The sequence below is a fragment of the Polypterus senegalus genome, chromosome 9, assembly GCF_016835505.1.
Source record: "Polypterus senegalus isolate Bchr_013 chromosome 9, ASM1683550v1, whole genome shotgun sequence".
In the NCBI taxonomy this organism is placed as follows: domain Eukaryota; kingdom Metazoa; phylum Chordata; class Cladistia; order Polypteriformes; family Polypteridae; genus Polypterus; species Polypterus senegalus.
The window spans coordinates 87,839,354-87,851,642 of NC_053162.1; the positions used below are offsets into that span (position 1 = coordinate 87,839,354).

The 12,289-nt window shown below is 42.9% G+C and overlaps 2 pseudogenes; both read right to left on the minus strand.

Annotated features, from left to right (window-relative positions):
* Positions 1–3,770: 3,770 nt before the first annotated feature.
* LOC120534875 lies at positions 3,771–7,087 on the minus strand (annotated as a pseudogene).
* A 2,266-nt stretch (positions 7,088–9,353) lies between these two features.
* Positions 9,354–11,909, minus strand: LOC120534876 (annotated as a pseudogene).
* Between the last annotated feature and the right edge of the window lie 380 nt (positions 11,910–12,289).

The following is a 12,289-nucleotide window of genomic DNA, read 5'->3' on the forward strand; positions in this document are numbered from 1 at the left end:
ACTGAAAACTTATATGGCTGTAGGTCCAAAACCCACCTCGTGACTTACGGGTTTGAATCCTTGTGTAAGGCCATCCACTGTAAAGGTGCATGGTCCATTACCAGCGTGAACTCATAGCCTAGAAGGTAGCACCTAAGCTGAACAATCACCATTTGATTCCCAAGGCCTCCAGCTCCACGGCTGCATACCTGGTCTCCCAGTCCAGCAGTTTCTGGCTCAGGAACATGACGGGGTGTTCAACACCATCAACGTCTTGGCTCCAAGACCTGTGTCCAAAGTATCCATCTGGAGAATGAAAGGTAAAGAAAAGTTAAGGGCTTTCATAACTGGAGCTGGCATAAGGGCCTGCTTTAAGTAAAACTCTCCACTAAACCATTGTTTTAAGGATGATACACTGATGTCTTTAAGTGCTTTATCTTCAGTAACTTGGCAGTTTCCCTAAACCTCTCCGATGTAAAAGGCGTCCCTTGATCTGTAAGGATTTCTTTAGGGATGCCGACTCGCGAGAAGACCCCTACTAACTCCCGTGCGATAGCTTCAGTTGTCACTGAGCGCAACCGAACAGCTTCAGGATATCAGGTCGTATAATCAACCAGGACCATTATAAACTTATGTCCCCGGGCCAAGGGCTCTAAGGGTCCCAACCAGGTCATCCCCGACGCATTCAAAGGGGAATATCAGTAAGGGATAAGAGAACTAGAGGAGCTCGGTCCTTCCTAGGAATCTGTCACAATTGACATTCCAGACAGGACATACAAAACCGGTGGACCTCCTCATTTTTTCCCAACCAAAAACATCTGAACTTAATACACTCAAGTGTTTTTTTGGGGCCCACGTGGGTTCCCAAGTGGTGGGTATGTGCCAGTTCACAGACTTGTTGCCGGTAAGTTAGTGGAACTAACAACAGGGACCGTACCTCCCTCTTGTGCTCAGCGACCTGATAAAGAAGGTCATGATTTAACACAAAGTAGCATGGGATGTTGAGTGCAATGAATATCTACTAAGACAACTGCATTTTTCACAAATTTAAGGGAGTCATCATTCCACTGCTCCCTTTTAAAAGAGGCTGGAGTCTGCTTAAGTTAAAAGTGCAGCTGTGTAAGAGGATCGGCGGCAACCTCAAGGGGTGTGGTTTCTGCCTGGGTAATTAAACCGGCTGAAGATGACATATCACTGTGCAGCATCCCAGGAGTTTCCACATTATCACTAGAGGCTGAACTCCGTCTCTCCTCTGGCTGTGAACACAGTGTGGAGGCAACTGAAGATGCAGTTTCAGCATTCATTACAAGGCCCAGTGTTCATTTAGTAGTGGTGATGGTTTGACCAGAGACCATCAGACCAGTCCCTACCCAGTATTACCAGGAACGGAGGGTTTTCATTTGCCGCTACCATCAGCTTTTTTACCGCCCCCTCATAGCTGACATAACAAGAGGCGGATCTATAATGATGGTCTTGACGGGCTCAGGTTAGACTGGTCTTGATTTTTAGCCACTGTTGCGGTAATACCAAATGGCGAGCAACAATGGAAATGTTACTGCCGGAATCAAACAAGGTTGGCACTTTAAATCCATTCAGAACTACCACTCCTGTATGAAGAAAGGCCAGCGATTAGCTAAAGCACACCAACCCTCCCTCTATGTCACCCCGCAGACCCCTTTCTCATCGAAACTGACAATGTGCATCAGAAGTCCCCAGTGTTTGCTTTCACAGTTTCACATTTGCAGACCCATCAGGGTTCACACAGGTCCCGTTCTGGTTAACCCAAGTAGGTCTCTGCACTGATTTTCCTCTATTAGAGAGAGCAAGTTTTTAATTGGTTGTCCCCAGGCCGGCAGGCTGAGATTGTCTGGGAGGGCTCCGAGCAGTAAGGCACAGGCAATTTGTTCCACAATTTGTCAGGTGTTATTTTGTTCTGGCTGTATCCTTTTTCCAACTTTGGTCCATAGACGGTAGGCCTGTGGAGCAGGTGGCAATTGAGAGTTAAACTTCCATTGGAGGAGTTTCCTCACCTGCTGACCAGGAGCATTCCCACCTTTAGCCAAGGTTTTTTCCTTTGTGGGATTCAGTAGAGCAGTCCCTTTTACCTGGAGCCCATAGTAAGTCTCCCATGTGTTCCCTTTTGAGCCTGACTCTCGCCCGTAGGCCTCTTGACCAAAGGCTCAGTGGTTTAGGGTAGTCCCCTGGGTCGAAGCACCCACCAGCTCGACAACTCGGGAGCAGTACTTTCCCACCTGATCCATTAAAGGCTGAAAGTCACTATTGTGTGACAAGTCTGTCTTCGGGTTCGGCTTCTGGTTCCAAAATGAGGCTTATATCCTGCTGACTATGCCAATGTGAAAATAATCAGCCTTGACACAGAAAAAAGGGCAAATAAATGGAAAGTTGTGGACAGGTTTTAGTCTAAAACATAATTGAATAGAAGAGGAGGTTATCTTGCTTTTAAAGTAGGTTGGCAGATGTGACGTCATCTGGGGGCCGGAACTGGAAGTGAGTTCTTGGGGCCAGAGCCGGAAGTGTCATCTTCAGGGCCGGAACAGGAAGTGATGTCTTTGGACTTGGCAGAATTTCCCGTTTTTGATCTGCAGGAACATCAGAGGAAAGATTAGTGCACCCTGCCACCCCCTGGCCTGGTTAGGAATTACCTTTGATTGGTCTCTCTAGCTGTCTACCATACGAACGTGTGTGACAATATAAATAATGTCTTTGCATCCTATGACCAATAAGACCAATAACACTCTAAATTTAGTTTCCCATCAACAGTTTTTCCACCATCTCCAAATTAGAAACTTTCCTAAACAAAATCTGCCCAATTTTCCCCACCTCCCTCCTGTTTCAATTCTAGAAGAGATATTGAACATTTTTGAAAACTCAGATCGCATTTCAAACAGAATAATGATCTCTTGAATCGGGTAGCAGAGCATGAGGGTGAGGTGAGGTCACTGTTGCTAGTACCATCAACCTACTGGCGGCAGGTATGTGAACTAGTTCACACCCACCTCCTAGGTGCCCATCTAGTTGCCAAAAAAACTCTTAAAGAGGATTAAACTTCGATTTTATTAAGGTCATTTCTGCACTTCCTGTCTGGAGTGTCAGTTATGTCAGATTCCCAGATAGGACCGTGGTCCTTTAGTTCCACTCCCCTTGATTGATGTCCCATTTGAGCAAATTGGTATTGATCTCATTGGACCCTTTAGAACCCTCAGCCAAAAGCCATAAATACATTTTGGTCATTGTAGACTACGCTACTTGGTATCCGGAGGCCATTCCCTTACGTACAGCAACTTCACAAATTATCACACGGGAACTAGTAGGGGTCTTTGCGTGAGTAAGAATCCCTAAACAAGTCCAAACCAACCAGGAAACTCCTTTTACTTTAGAGACGTTCAGGGACATTGTTAAGTTACCCTGAATAAAGCATCTAAAAACCTCAGTCTATCATCTTCAGACAGATGGATTGGTAGAGAAGTTTAATCAGACACTTAAACAAATGCTTCATAAGCAGTGTTTTCACTAGGTGGGGCAGGACGGGGAAATTTGGTGGTGGGGAAAATTAAGTGTGCACTATTTTTATTAGTTAATTATTATTAATTATTGTCCAACTAGCAACTTGGCGCGCGCTACGCTGCGCGTTGGATGACCACAGTTGAAGGACTCCTTTTAAAAGCGGCTGCCAGTCGTGAACTGGGTCCTTCATCGCACCACATTTGATTTTTGCATGGGAAACAAAATTTCAAAACAAAACCCATGATTCACGAAGTGTGGGACGCAGACTAATGAGAATCGTATACGTTGTGTAAAAGGTTGTAAGGAAGAGGAGGATGATACCGTTGAGAACGTCCTGTGCTTGTTGAGGGGGCATGTAGTGGTAGTTCATTCTGAAGAGCAAAGCGATGTAGGTCATTTGAGTGGTCTTCATTAACTTCGTCAGTGACATGCAGCACTGTGTCATCGTGTCCATCACCTTCATTGCACATAGTAATGTCTGTGGAGTCACAAAATCCCGTGGCATTCGAGTGGACAGAGTCGAGTACTTCTTGGTAAACAACGTTCTGTGTAAAGTATTTATTAGTATCTTGTAGTAATTTCCCTTGACTTTTGGAAGGCAATATTTTTACTTTCACTTTTGGAAACCCTTTTCCTCTGGAGAAGGCGACATAGAGCTGGCCATGTGTGAAGACAGGCTCCTGTAGGAATATACCTACAAGATGTAGTGTTTGACCCTGCGCTTTATTTATTGTAATAGCGTATGCCAATCGGAGTGGGAATTGCCTTCTGTGCATGTCAAAAGAGTCATCCATAGTATCGAGACCTATCCTTGGGATGAAGACGTGTTTACCAGAGTGTTTACCAGTGATTATGTTTGCTTCAAGTAAGTGGTTATGCATTTTGTTTATAATGAGTCTAGTGCCATTGCATAAGCCTTGTTTCGTATCTAGGTTTCGTAGTAGCATCACTGGTGAACCTACCTTCAGACTTAGTGAATGTGGTGGTAAACCTGAACGACATAATGAGTGTAGGAATTCTACAGGATAGTTTATGTCATCCCCATCGTGTGTAACCTTAATCTCATCAACACTGAGATTTTCTGAACACCTTCTAATCTCTGAATAATAAGATCATTCAAAATCATAGTTTCCTTATTTTTAGGCAAGTATTGTTCTTCGGCTTATAGCTTCGACTTGGTGAAGATGAATGCTTGTACCAAAGATTGCATCAATGAGATCTCCGTCAACAATACATTCAGCAGGGATGTGAACAACGTCATCATCAAGATTGTCTGTATTTAGTAGGGACCCATGGCCAAGCTGGAGTATCCAATTTGCGAATTCTTCCTGAGAAACATCTGCACGCATGTTTGTGTGTAGCTGTAATGTTTTGAAATGCTTCCATAGTGGGCTTGTTTTCAGACACACACTTACGATAGAAGTCCTGTCACCTCGTTTGACAACGGGTAGTGTTTGGTAGAAGTGGCCACCTAATACCATGACTTTGCCGCCAAAGGGAAAGTCTGTGTTGTTCATGAGGTCTCGCAACAACCTATCAACTAAATAGTGGAGATGCATAGAAGCCATGGTGCATATTATGACTTGGGTATCTATCAGCTCTTTTCCTTTATAAGAAGTGGCTGTAACACTTGATGTGGAATCTTCCGGGAGCTTCAATGGATCTCCAAATGTGGAGTGAACAGTTCTACCATCAGGTAATAGTTCAGCTGCTATTCCAGTCAATGCGACAGATTTGTATTTGACACCTTTGGCGCGGAACGTGTGAATTAGGGCGTTATATGTAAAGGATTTTCCACTTCCTCCAGGTCCATCTAAGAAGAAACATCGCTGAGTGGCTTCTACATTGTCAACTGCGAACTTAATGTGATGAAAGGCATCGCGTTGTTCATTTAACTGGTTGTACAGGTCATTACCTATACACATTTCTTCTTCTAGATTGAATGTAACTTGCTGTTGAACTGCTGAGGGTTGTGGAGGTCCCATGTCTACGCAACTTTTATTGTGTAATCGTAGCACTTGTTCAATTTGATTAATTGCTCTATTTTCACTGTCTTCCTGGTCATAACTTCGCATGAAATCTTCAATCATTGCTTCCTTGTGCAAATCCCACAGTTTTGGTGGGTCCGTCGGGTTGCATAATGCACAAATGATGGCAAATTATTGTCTCAATTGGTGTGGCATTTGCAAAAGAGTCGCCTCTTGCAAACATCGTTGCCACTCCGTGTCATCTCGAAGGAGGTTGCACTTTTGCACTGCTTCTTTGAAGGTGCTACAGAGAACACCGTTAATGGATCTAATGGCGTCAAATGATTCTGCCCCTCGTACATGGAGTAGAAGGAGTCTAAGGCAATACCTTTTTGTATCGGAAGGGCTGACAGCGTACATTCGGCTGATGATAGTTGCATGACCTTTTTGTCTTGGAGTCCACGTTGTCGATTTGGAGTTAAATACATAATGACTTGGTATGTCTTGGTAAAGGTAATCACGTCCAGCAGGAATAGTTTTGTTTAACTGAAACCACGCTGTTAGTGTTGTATTTCTGGAACTTGCTCTAGCACATGCATCCATTTCCTTTCCTTCTTCGAATGCCATACATTGCTGATTAGGTAGCTGAACTACGAGACAAATGATTGAATGCGATTGGTCGTGCATTTTGTGTTCTCTGATTCGCCATATCGCTTCTGGAGCACTAATATACCTGCTGTCAATGAACATCGATGGTTCGTCCGAACAATAATCATTTGTTGTGTTCTTAAACGTTATTGTAGCACGATCATGGCCCTTGTACACATATTTGAAGAGGTACTTTACACTCTTTATAGTGGAGCATATTTCAACATTAATATGTGCATTGTATTTCAATAATAAGTACTTATTATACGGAACAATCCATCGGTTGTCTATTTGGTAATTACCAACATTCATATTTGTGCCATCTTGACGTCATCGGTAAATTGGATATCCACTGACATTGTCGCGAGTTGCAACTGAGAAATCCTTTGGGTATCCTTTAGTGCATTTATGCTTCTCATTCATGCATGGATTTTCCATATTAAAGTCTATCCCACATGTGCCATGGACCATGTTGTTTTTTATTATTTGGTATAACCTGGGATTGGAATGTGGGTCAGGTATTTCAGCACAAACGATGTTATCTATGACATCAGCGGTTTTTGGCTTGTCGTCATTAGCAAGGATGAGGAGTAAATGACAATGTGGTAAACCACGTTTCTGAAATTCAATGACATATACTGTACATAGGCTACTGCACATCCAAGTACTTTGTTTACCAATAAGTCTCACATTAACTCTTTCAATTTTAGCTGAAATACTCTGGCTACTAGGTCTGGCCGATAATGTGCCTGTTCGCCATTCTTGAGATTACGCTGTATCTCTGTCCATCGAGAATTGCACGTGAACGTCAGGAAGATATCTGGTTTCCCAAACTTCCGCACCATAGCCATGGCATCCTGGAAATTTTGTTGTTGAGCTCTGGAGCTTCCTTGAAAAGTCGATGGCAGTATGCATATAGTACCAGGCTTTACGCCCTCGTTCGCTGTGAGGTTGTTAAGGTGGTCCATTAGACCAGAGTATAGGTCACTTCGTAATTGTGTCTGATTTTGTCTATGGTACTGCAGTCTATTTCCTTCGATTTTTACGTACGCATCTACGGAATATGGCTGAAAGAGCTTTCCCGGCGCTTAGTATTGGATGAAAATCATCTCGAGTTTCAACTCTATATGAATAGTATTGTAAGTGAGTTATTTATGTGTTTACGTTTCCCATGACCTTGTAGTGGAGTGTCCTTTACCCATCCTCTATCCCCGTAAGGGAATAAAAGTGGGTATGTCATTGGATCAGCATGTTGACTGAGGATAGAAATGTTATGCATGTGTCTGGCTTTCGGATGAACACATATGTCTCGTTCGAATGGTGGTTCACCATCACGGGTCTTGAAGACAATCGCTACTTTGTTTGCTGTAGGTGCATTATATCGGTGTTTATCAGTTCTTTTATCTTGATGAATCCACATGCGAACGTCCTGAGGAAATCTCCTGGCAACTGCAGCTGACTGAGTTTCTTCGCTTTCGAAATCTCGCATCATTCTGTACGCTGCTACATACGGATTGATTTCATGTAGCAATGAGGCCAAATCATTCATTAGGAAAGGAAGACAGCCAAAGTTTTCCAACATACCCATTCATTGGCGCAATGCGGCGTCCAAATCAAGTATATAAATTTGGGCAAATTTTCGTTGCTGACCATTTGCTGGGTGTAAACTTGACATCAATACTTGACCATGTATTTTATAGCAATATGGTCCCCGTCCAGGTACCTTGTCAACTTGTGCCCCCATCCAGGCAAAGGCTAAGGCGCTATTATGGGAACGTATGTGATCTTTAAAGTTTTGGGAATGCTGATGTGTATTAGAAAGTAAACGTTGTATGAGAGGGTGTGTACACACAGCCGGTAACACTACCTTCCCTTTGTGACAACATGAATTAAATCTGCCATCTTTCGGTTTCTCATCACAGAAATTTTTCGAACCACAAAATTGACATTGTTCAGTCATTTCGCCACAGAAGTGTTTCGGCACATGATCTTCCTGAAATGGACGAAGTGCAATCCCTGAACGATGTACCGTGGAGACGCGTTGTTGCGGTGATGTCTGTGAGTGGTGAGTGTCAGTTCGAGAGCGGTCACTCGGAGTTTCTGTAAATTACGGTTGTTTTGCAATCATTAGGACCTGTCGTTGGGTGTCTCATTGGCATGCTTTTGCCTCTTTCTTTGGCGATCACGGCGTAATGTGTCCTCTCTCTCTGTAGGGGTTTCAGTTGCCTTTCGTTGTGCGGCAGAGACGCTTCGTTGAGCTAATCTGTGTGAATGCTGAGTGTCCGTTTCTTGGGAGCGACTGTCATGCCTTTGCCTCTTTGCTTCGTGATTACGCTGTCCTCTCTCGCAGCAGCAGGTTTAGTTGCGTTTCGTTTTGGCATTATTCCGTAAGGCCTCCTCCGTACAAGTGCACATGGGTAGTTGAAGACGGAAAGGCATAGTGAGCATAGTGAAACACACGAATTAGTGACCAGGGGAACCATCCGACTCAGATTCGGGGCTCGAAATACTCAAGTGCACATGTTATTTATAATTAATTTTTTTTTTTTGTTATGAACTGTAGTGGTAGTTCATTCTGAAGAGCAAAGCGATGTAGGTCATTTGAGTGGTCTTCATTAACTTCGTCAGTGACATGCAGCACTGTGTCATCGTGTCCATCACCTTCATTGCACATAGTAATGTCTGTGGAGTCACAAAATCCCGTGGCATTCGAGTGGACAGAGTCGAGTACTTCTTGGTAAACAACGTTCTGTGTAAAGTATTTATTAGTATCTTGTAGTAATTTCCCTTGACTTTTGGAAGGCAATATTTTTACTTTCACTTTTGGAAACCCTTTTCCTCTGGAGAAGGCGACATAGAGCTGGCCATGTGTGAAGACAGGCTCCTGTAGGAATATACCTACAAGATGTAGTGTTTGACCCTGCGCTTTATTTATTGTAATAGCGTATGCCAATCGGAGTGGGAATTGCCTTCTGTGCATGTCAAAAGAGTCATCCATAGTATCGAGACCTATCCTTGGGATGAAGACGTGTTTACCAGAGTGTTTACCAGTGATTATGTTTGCTTCAAGTAAGTGGTTATGCATTTTGTTTATAATGAGTCTAGTGCCATTGCATAAGCCTTGTTTCGTATCTAGGTTTCGTAGTAGCATCACTGGTGAACCTACCTTCAGACTTAGTGAATGTGGTGGTAAACCTGAACGACATAATGAGTGTAGGAATTCTACAGGATAGTTTATGTCATCCCCATCGTGTGTAACCTTAATCTCATCAACACTGAGATTTTCTGAACACCTTCTAATCTCTGAATAATAAGATCATTCAAAATCATAGTTTCCTTATTTTTAGGCGCAAGTATTGTTCTTCGGCTTATAGCTTCGACTTGGTGAAGATGAATGCTTGTACCAAAGATTGCATCAATGAGATCTCCGTCAACAATACATTCAGCAGGGATGTGAACAACGTCATCATCAAGATTGTCTGTATTTAGTAGGGACCCATGGCCAAGCTGGAGTATCCAATTTGCGAATTCTTCCTGAGAAACATCTGCACGCATGTTTGTGTGTAGCTGTAATGTTTTGAAATGCTTCCATAGTGGGCTTGTTTTCAGACACACACTTACGATAGAAGTCCTGTCACCTCGTTTGACAACGGGTAGTGTTTGGTAGAAGTGGCCACCTAATACCATGACTTTGCCGCCAAAGGGAAAGTCTGTGTTGTTCATGAGGTCTCGCAACAACCTATCAACTAAATAGTGGAGATGCATAGAAGCCATGGTGCATATTATGACTTGGGTATCTATCAGCTCTTTTCCTTTATAAGAAGTGGCTGTAACACTTGATGTGGAATCTTCCGGGAGCTTCAATGGATCTCCAAATGTGGAGTGAACAGTTCTACCATCAGGTAATAGTTCAGCTGCTATTCCAGTCAATGCGACAGATTTGTATTTGACACCTTTGGCGCGGAACGTGTGAATTAGGGCGTTATATGTAAAGGATTTTCCACTTCCTCCAGGTCCATCTAAGAAGAAACATCGCTGAGTGGCTTCTACATTGTCAACTGCGAACTTAATGTGATGAAAGGCATCGCGTTGTTCATTTAACTGGTTGTACAGGTCATTACCTATACACATTTCTTCTTCTAGATTGAATGTAACTTGCTGTTGAACTGCTGAGGGTTGTGGAGGTCCCATGTCTACGCAACTTTTATTGTGTAATCGTAGCACTTGTTCAATTTGATTAATTGCTCTATTTTCACTGTCTTCCTGGTCATAACTTCGCATGAAATCTTCAATCATTGCTTCCTTGTGCAAATCCCACAGTTTTGGTGGGTCCGTGGGTTGCATAATGCACAAATGATGGCAAATTATTGTCTCAATTGGTGTGGCATTTGCAAAAGAGTCGCCTCTTGCAAACATCGTTGCCACTCCGTGTCATCTCGAAGGAGGTTGCACTTTTGCACTGCTTCTTTGAAGGTGCTACAGAGAACACCGTTAATGGATCTAATGGCGTCAAATGATTCTGCCCCTCGTACATGGAGTAGAAGGAGTCTAAGGCAATACCTTTTTGTATCGGAAGGGCTGACAGCGTACATTCGGCTGATGATAGTTGCATGACCTTTTTGTCTTGGAGTCCACGTTGTCGATTTGGAGTTAAATACATAATGACTTGGTATGTCTTGGTAAAGGTAATCACGTCCAGCAGGAATAGTTTTGTTTAACTGAAACCACGCTGTTAGTGTTGTATTTCTGGAACTTGCTCTAGCACATGCATCCATTTCCTTTCCTTCTTCGAATGCCATACATTGCTGATTAGGTAGCTGAACTACGAGACAAATGATTGAATGCGATTGGTCGTGCATTTTGTGTTCTCTGATTCGCCATATCGCTTCTGGAGCACTAATATACCTGCTGTCAATGAACATCGATGGTTCGTCCGAACAATAATCATTTGTTGTGTTCTTAAACGCGTTATTGTAGCACGATCATGGCCCTTGTACACATATTTGAAGAGGTACTTTACACTCTTTATAGTGGAGCATATTTCAACATTAATATGTGCATTGTATTTCAATAATAAGTACTTATTATACGGAACAATCCATCGGTTGTCTATTTGGTAATTACCAACATTCATATTTGTGCCATCTTGACGTCATCGGTAAATTGGATATCCACTGACATTGTCATGAGTTGCAACTGAGAAATCCTTTGGGTATCCTTTAGTGCATTTATGCTTCTCATTCATGCATGGATTTTCCATATTAAAGTCTATCCCACATGTGCCATGGACCATGTTGTTTTTTATTATTTGGTATAACCTGGGATTGGAATGTGGGTCAGGTATTTCAGCACAAACGATGTTATCTATGACATCAGCGGTTTTTGGCTTGTCGTCATTAGCAAGGATGAGGAGTAAATGACAATGTGGTAAACCACGTTTCTGAAATTCAATGACATATACTGTACATAGGCTACTGCACATCCAAGTACTTTGTTTACCAATAAGTCTCACATTAACTCTTTCAATTTTAGCTGAAATACTCTGGCTACTAGGTCTGGCCGATAATGTGCCTGTTCGCCATTCTTGAGATTACGCTGTATCTCTGTCCATCGAGAATTGCACGTGAACGTCAGGAAGATATCTGGTTTCCCAAACTTCCGCACCATAGCCATGGCATCCTGGAAATTTTGTTGTTGAGCTCTGGAGCTTCCTTGAAAAGTCGATGGCAGTATGCATATAGTACCAGGCTTTACGCCCTCGTTCGCTGTGAGGTTGTTAAGGTGGTCCATTAGACCAGAGTATAGGTCACTTCGTAATTGTGTCTGATTTTGTCTATGGTACTGCAGTCTATTTCCTTCGATTTTTACGTACGCATCTACGGAATATGGCTGAAAGAGCTTTCCGGCGCTAGTATTGGATGAAAATCATCTCGAGTTTCAACTCTATATGAATAGTATTGTAAGTGAGTTATTTATGTGTTTACGTTTCCCATGACCTTGTAGTGGAGTGTCCTTTACCCATCCTCTATCCCCGTAAGGGAATAAAAGTGGGTATGTCATTGGATCAGCATGTTGACTGAGGATAGAAATGTTATGCATGTGTCTGGCTTTCGGATGAACACATATGTCTCGTTCGAATGGTGGTTCACCATCACGGGTCTTGAAGACAA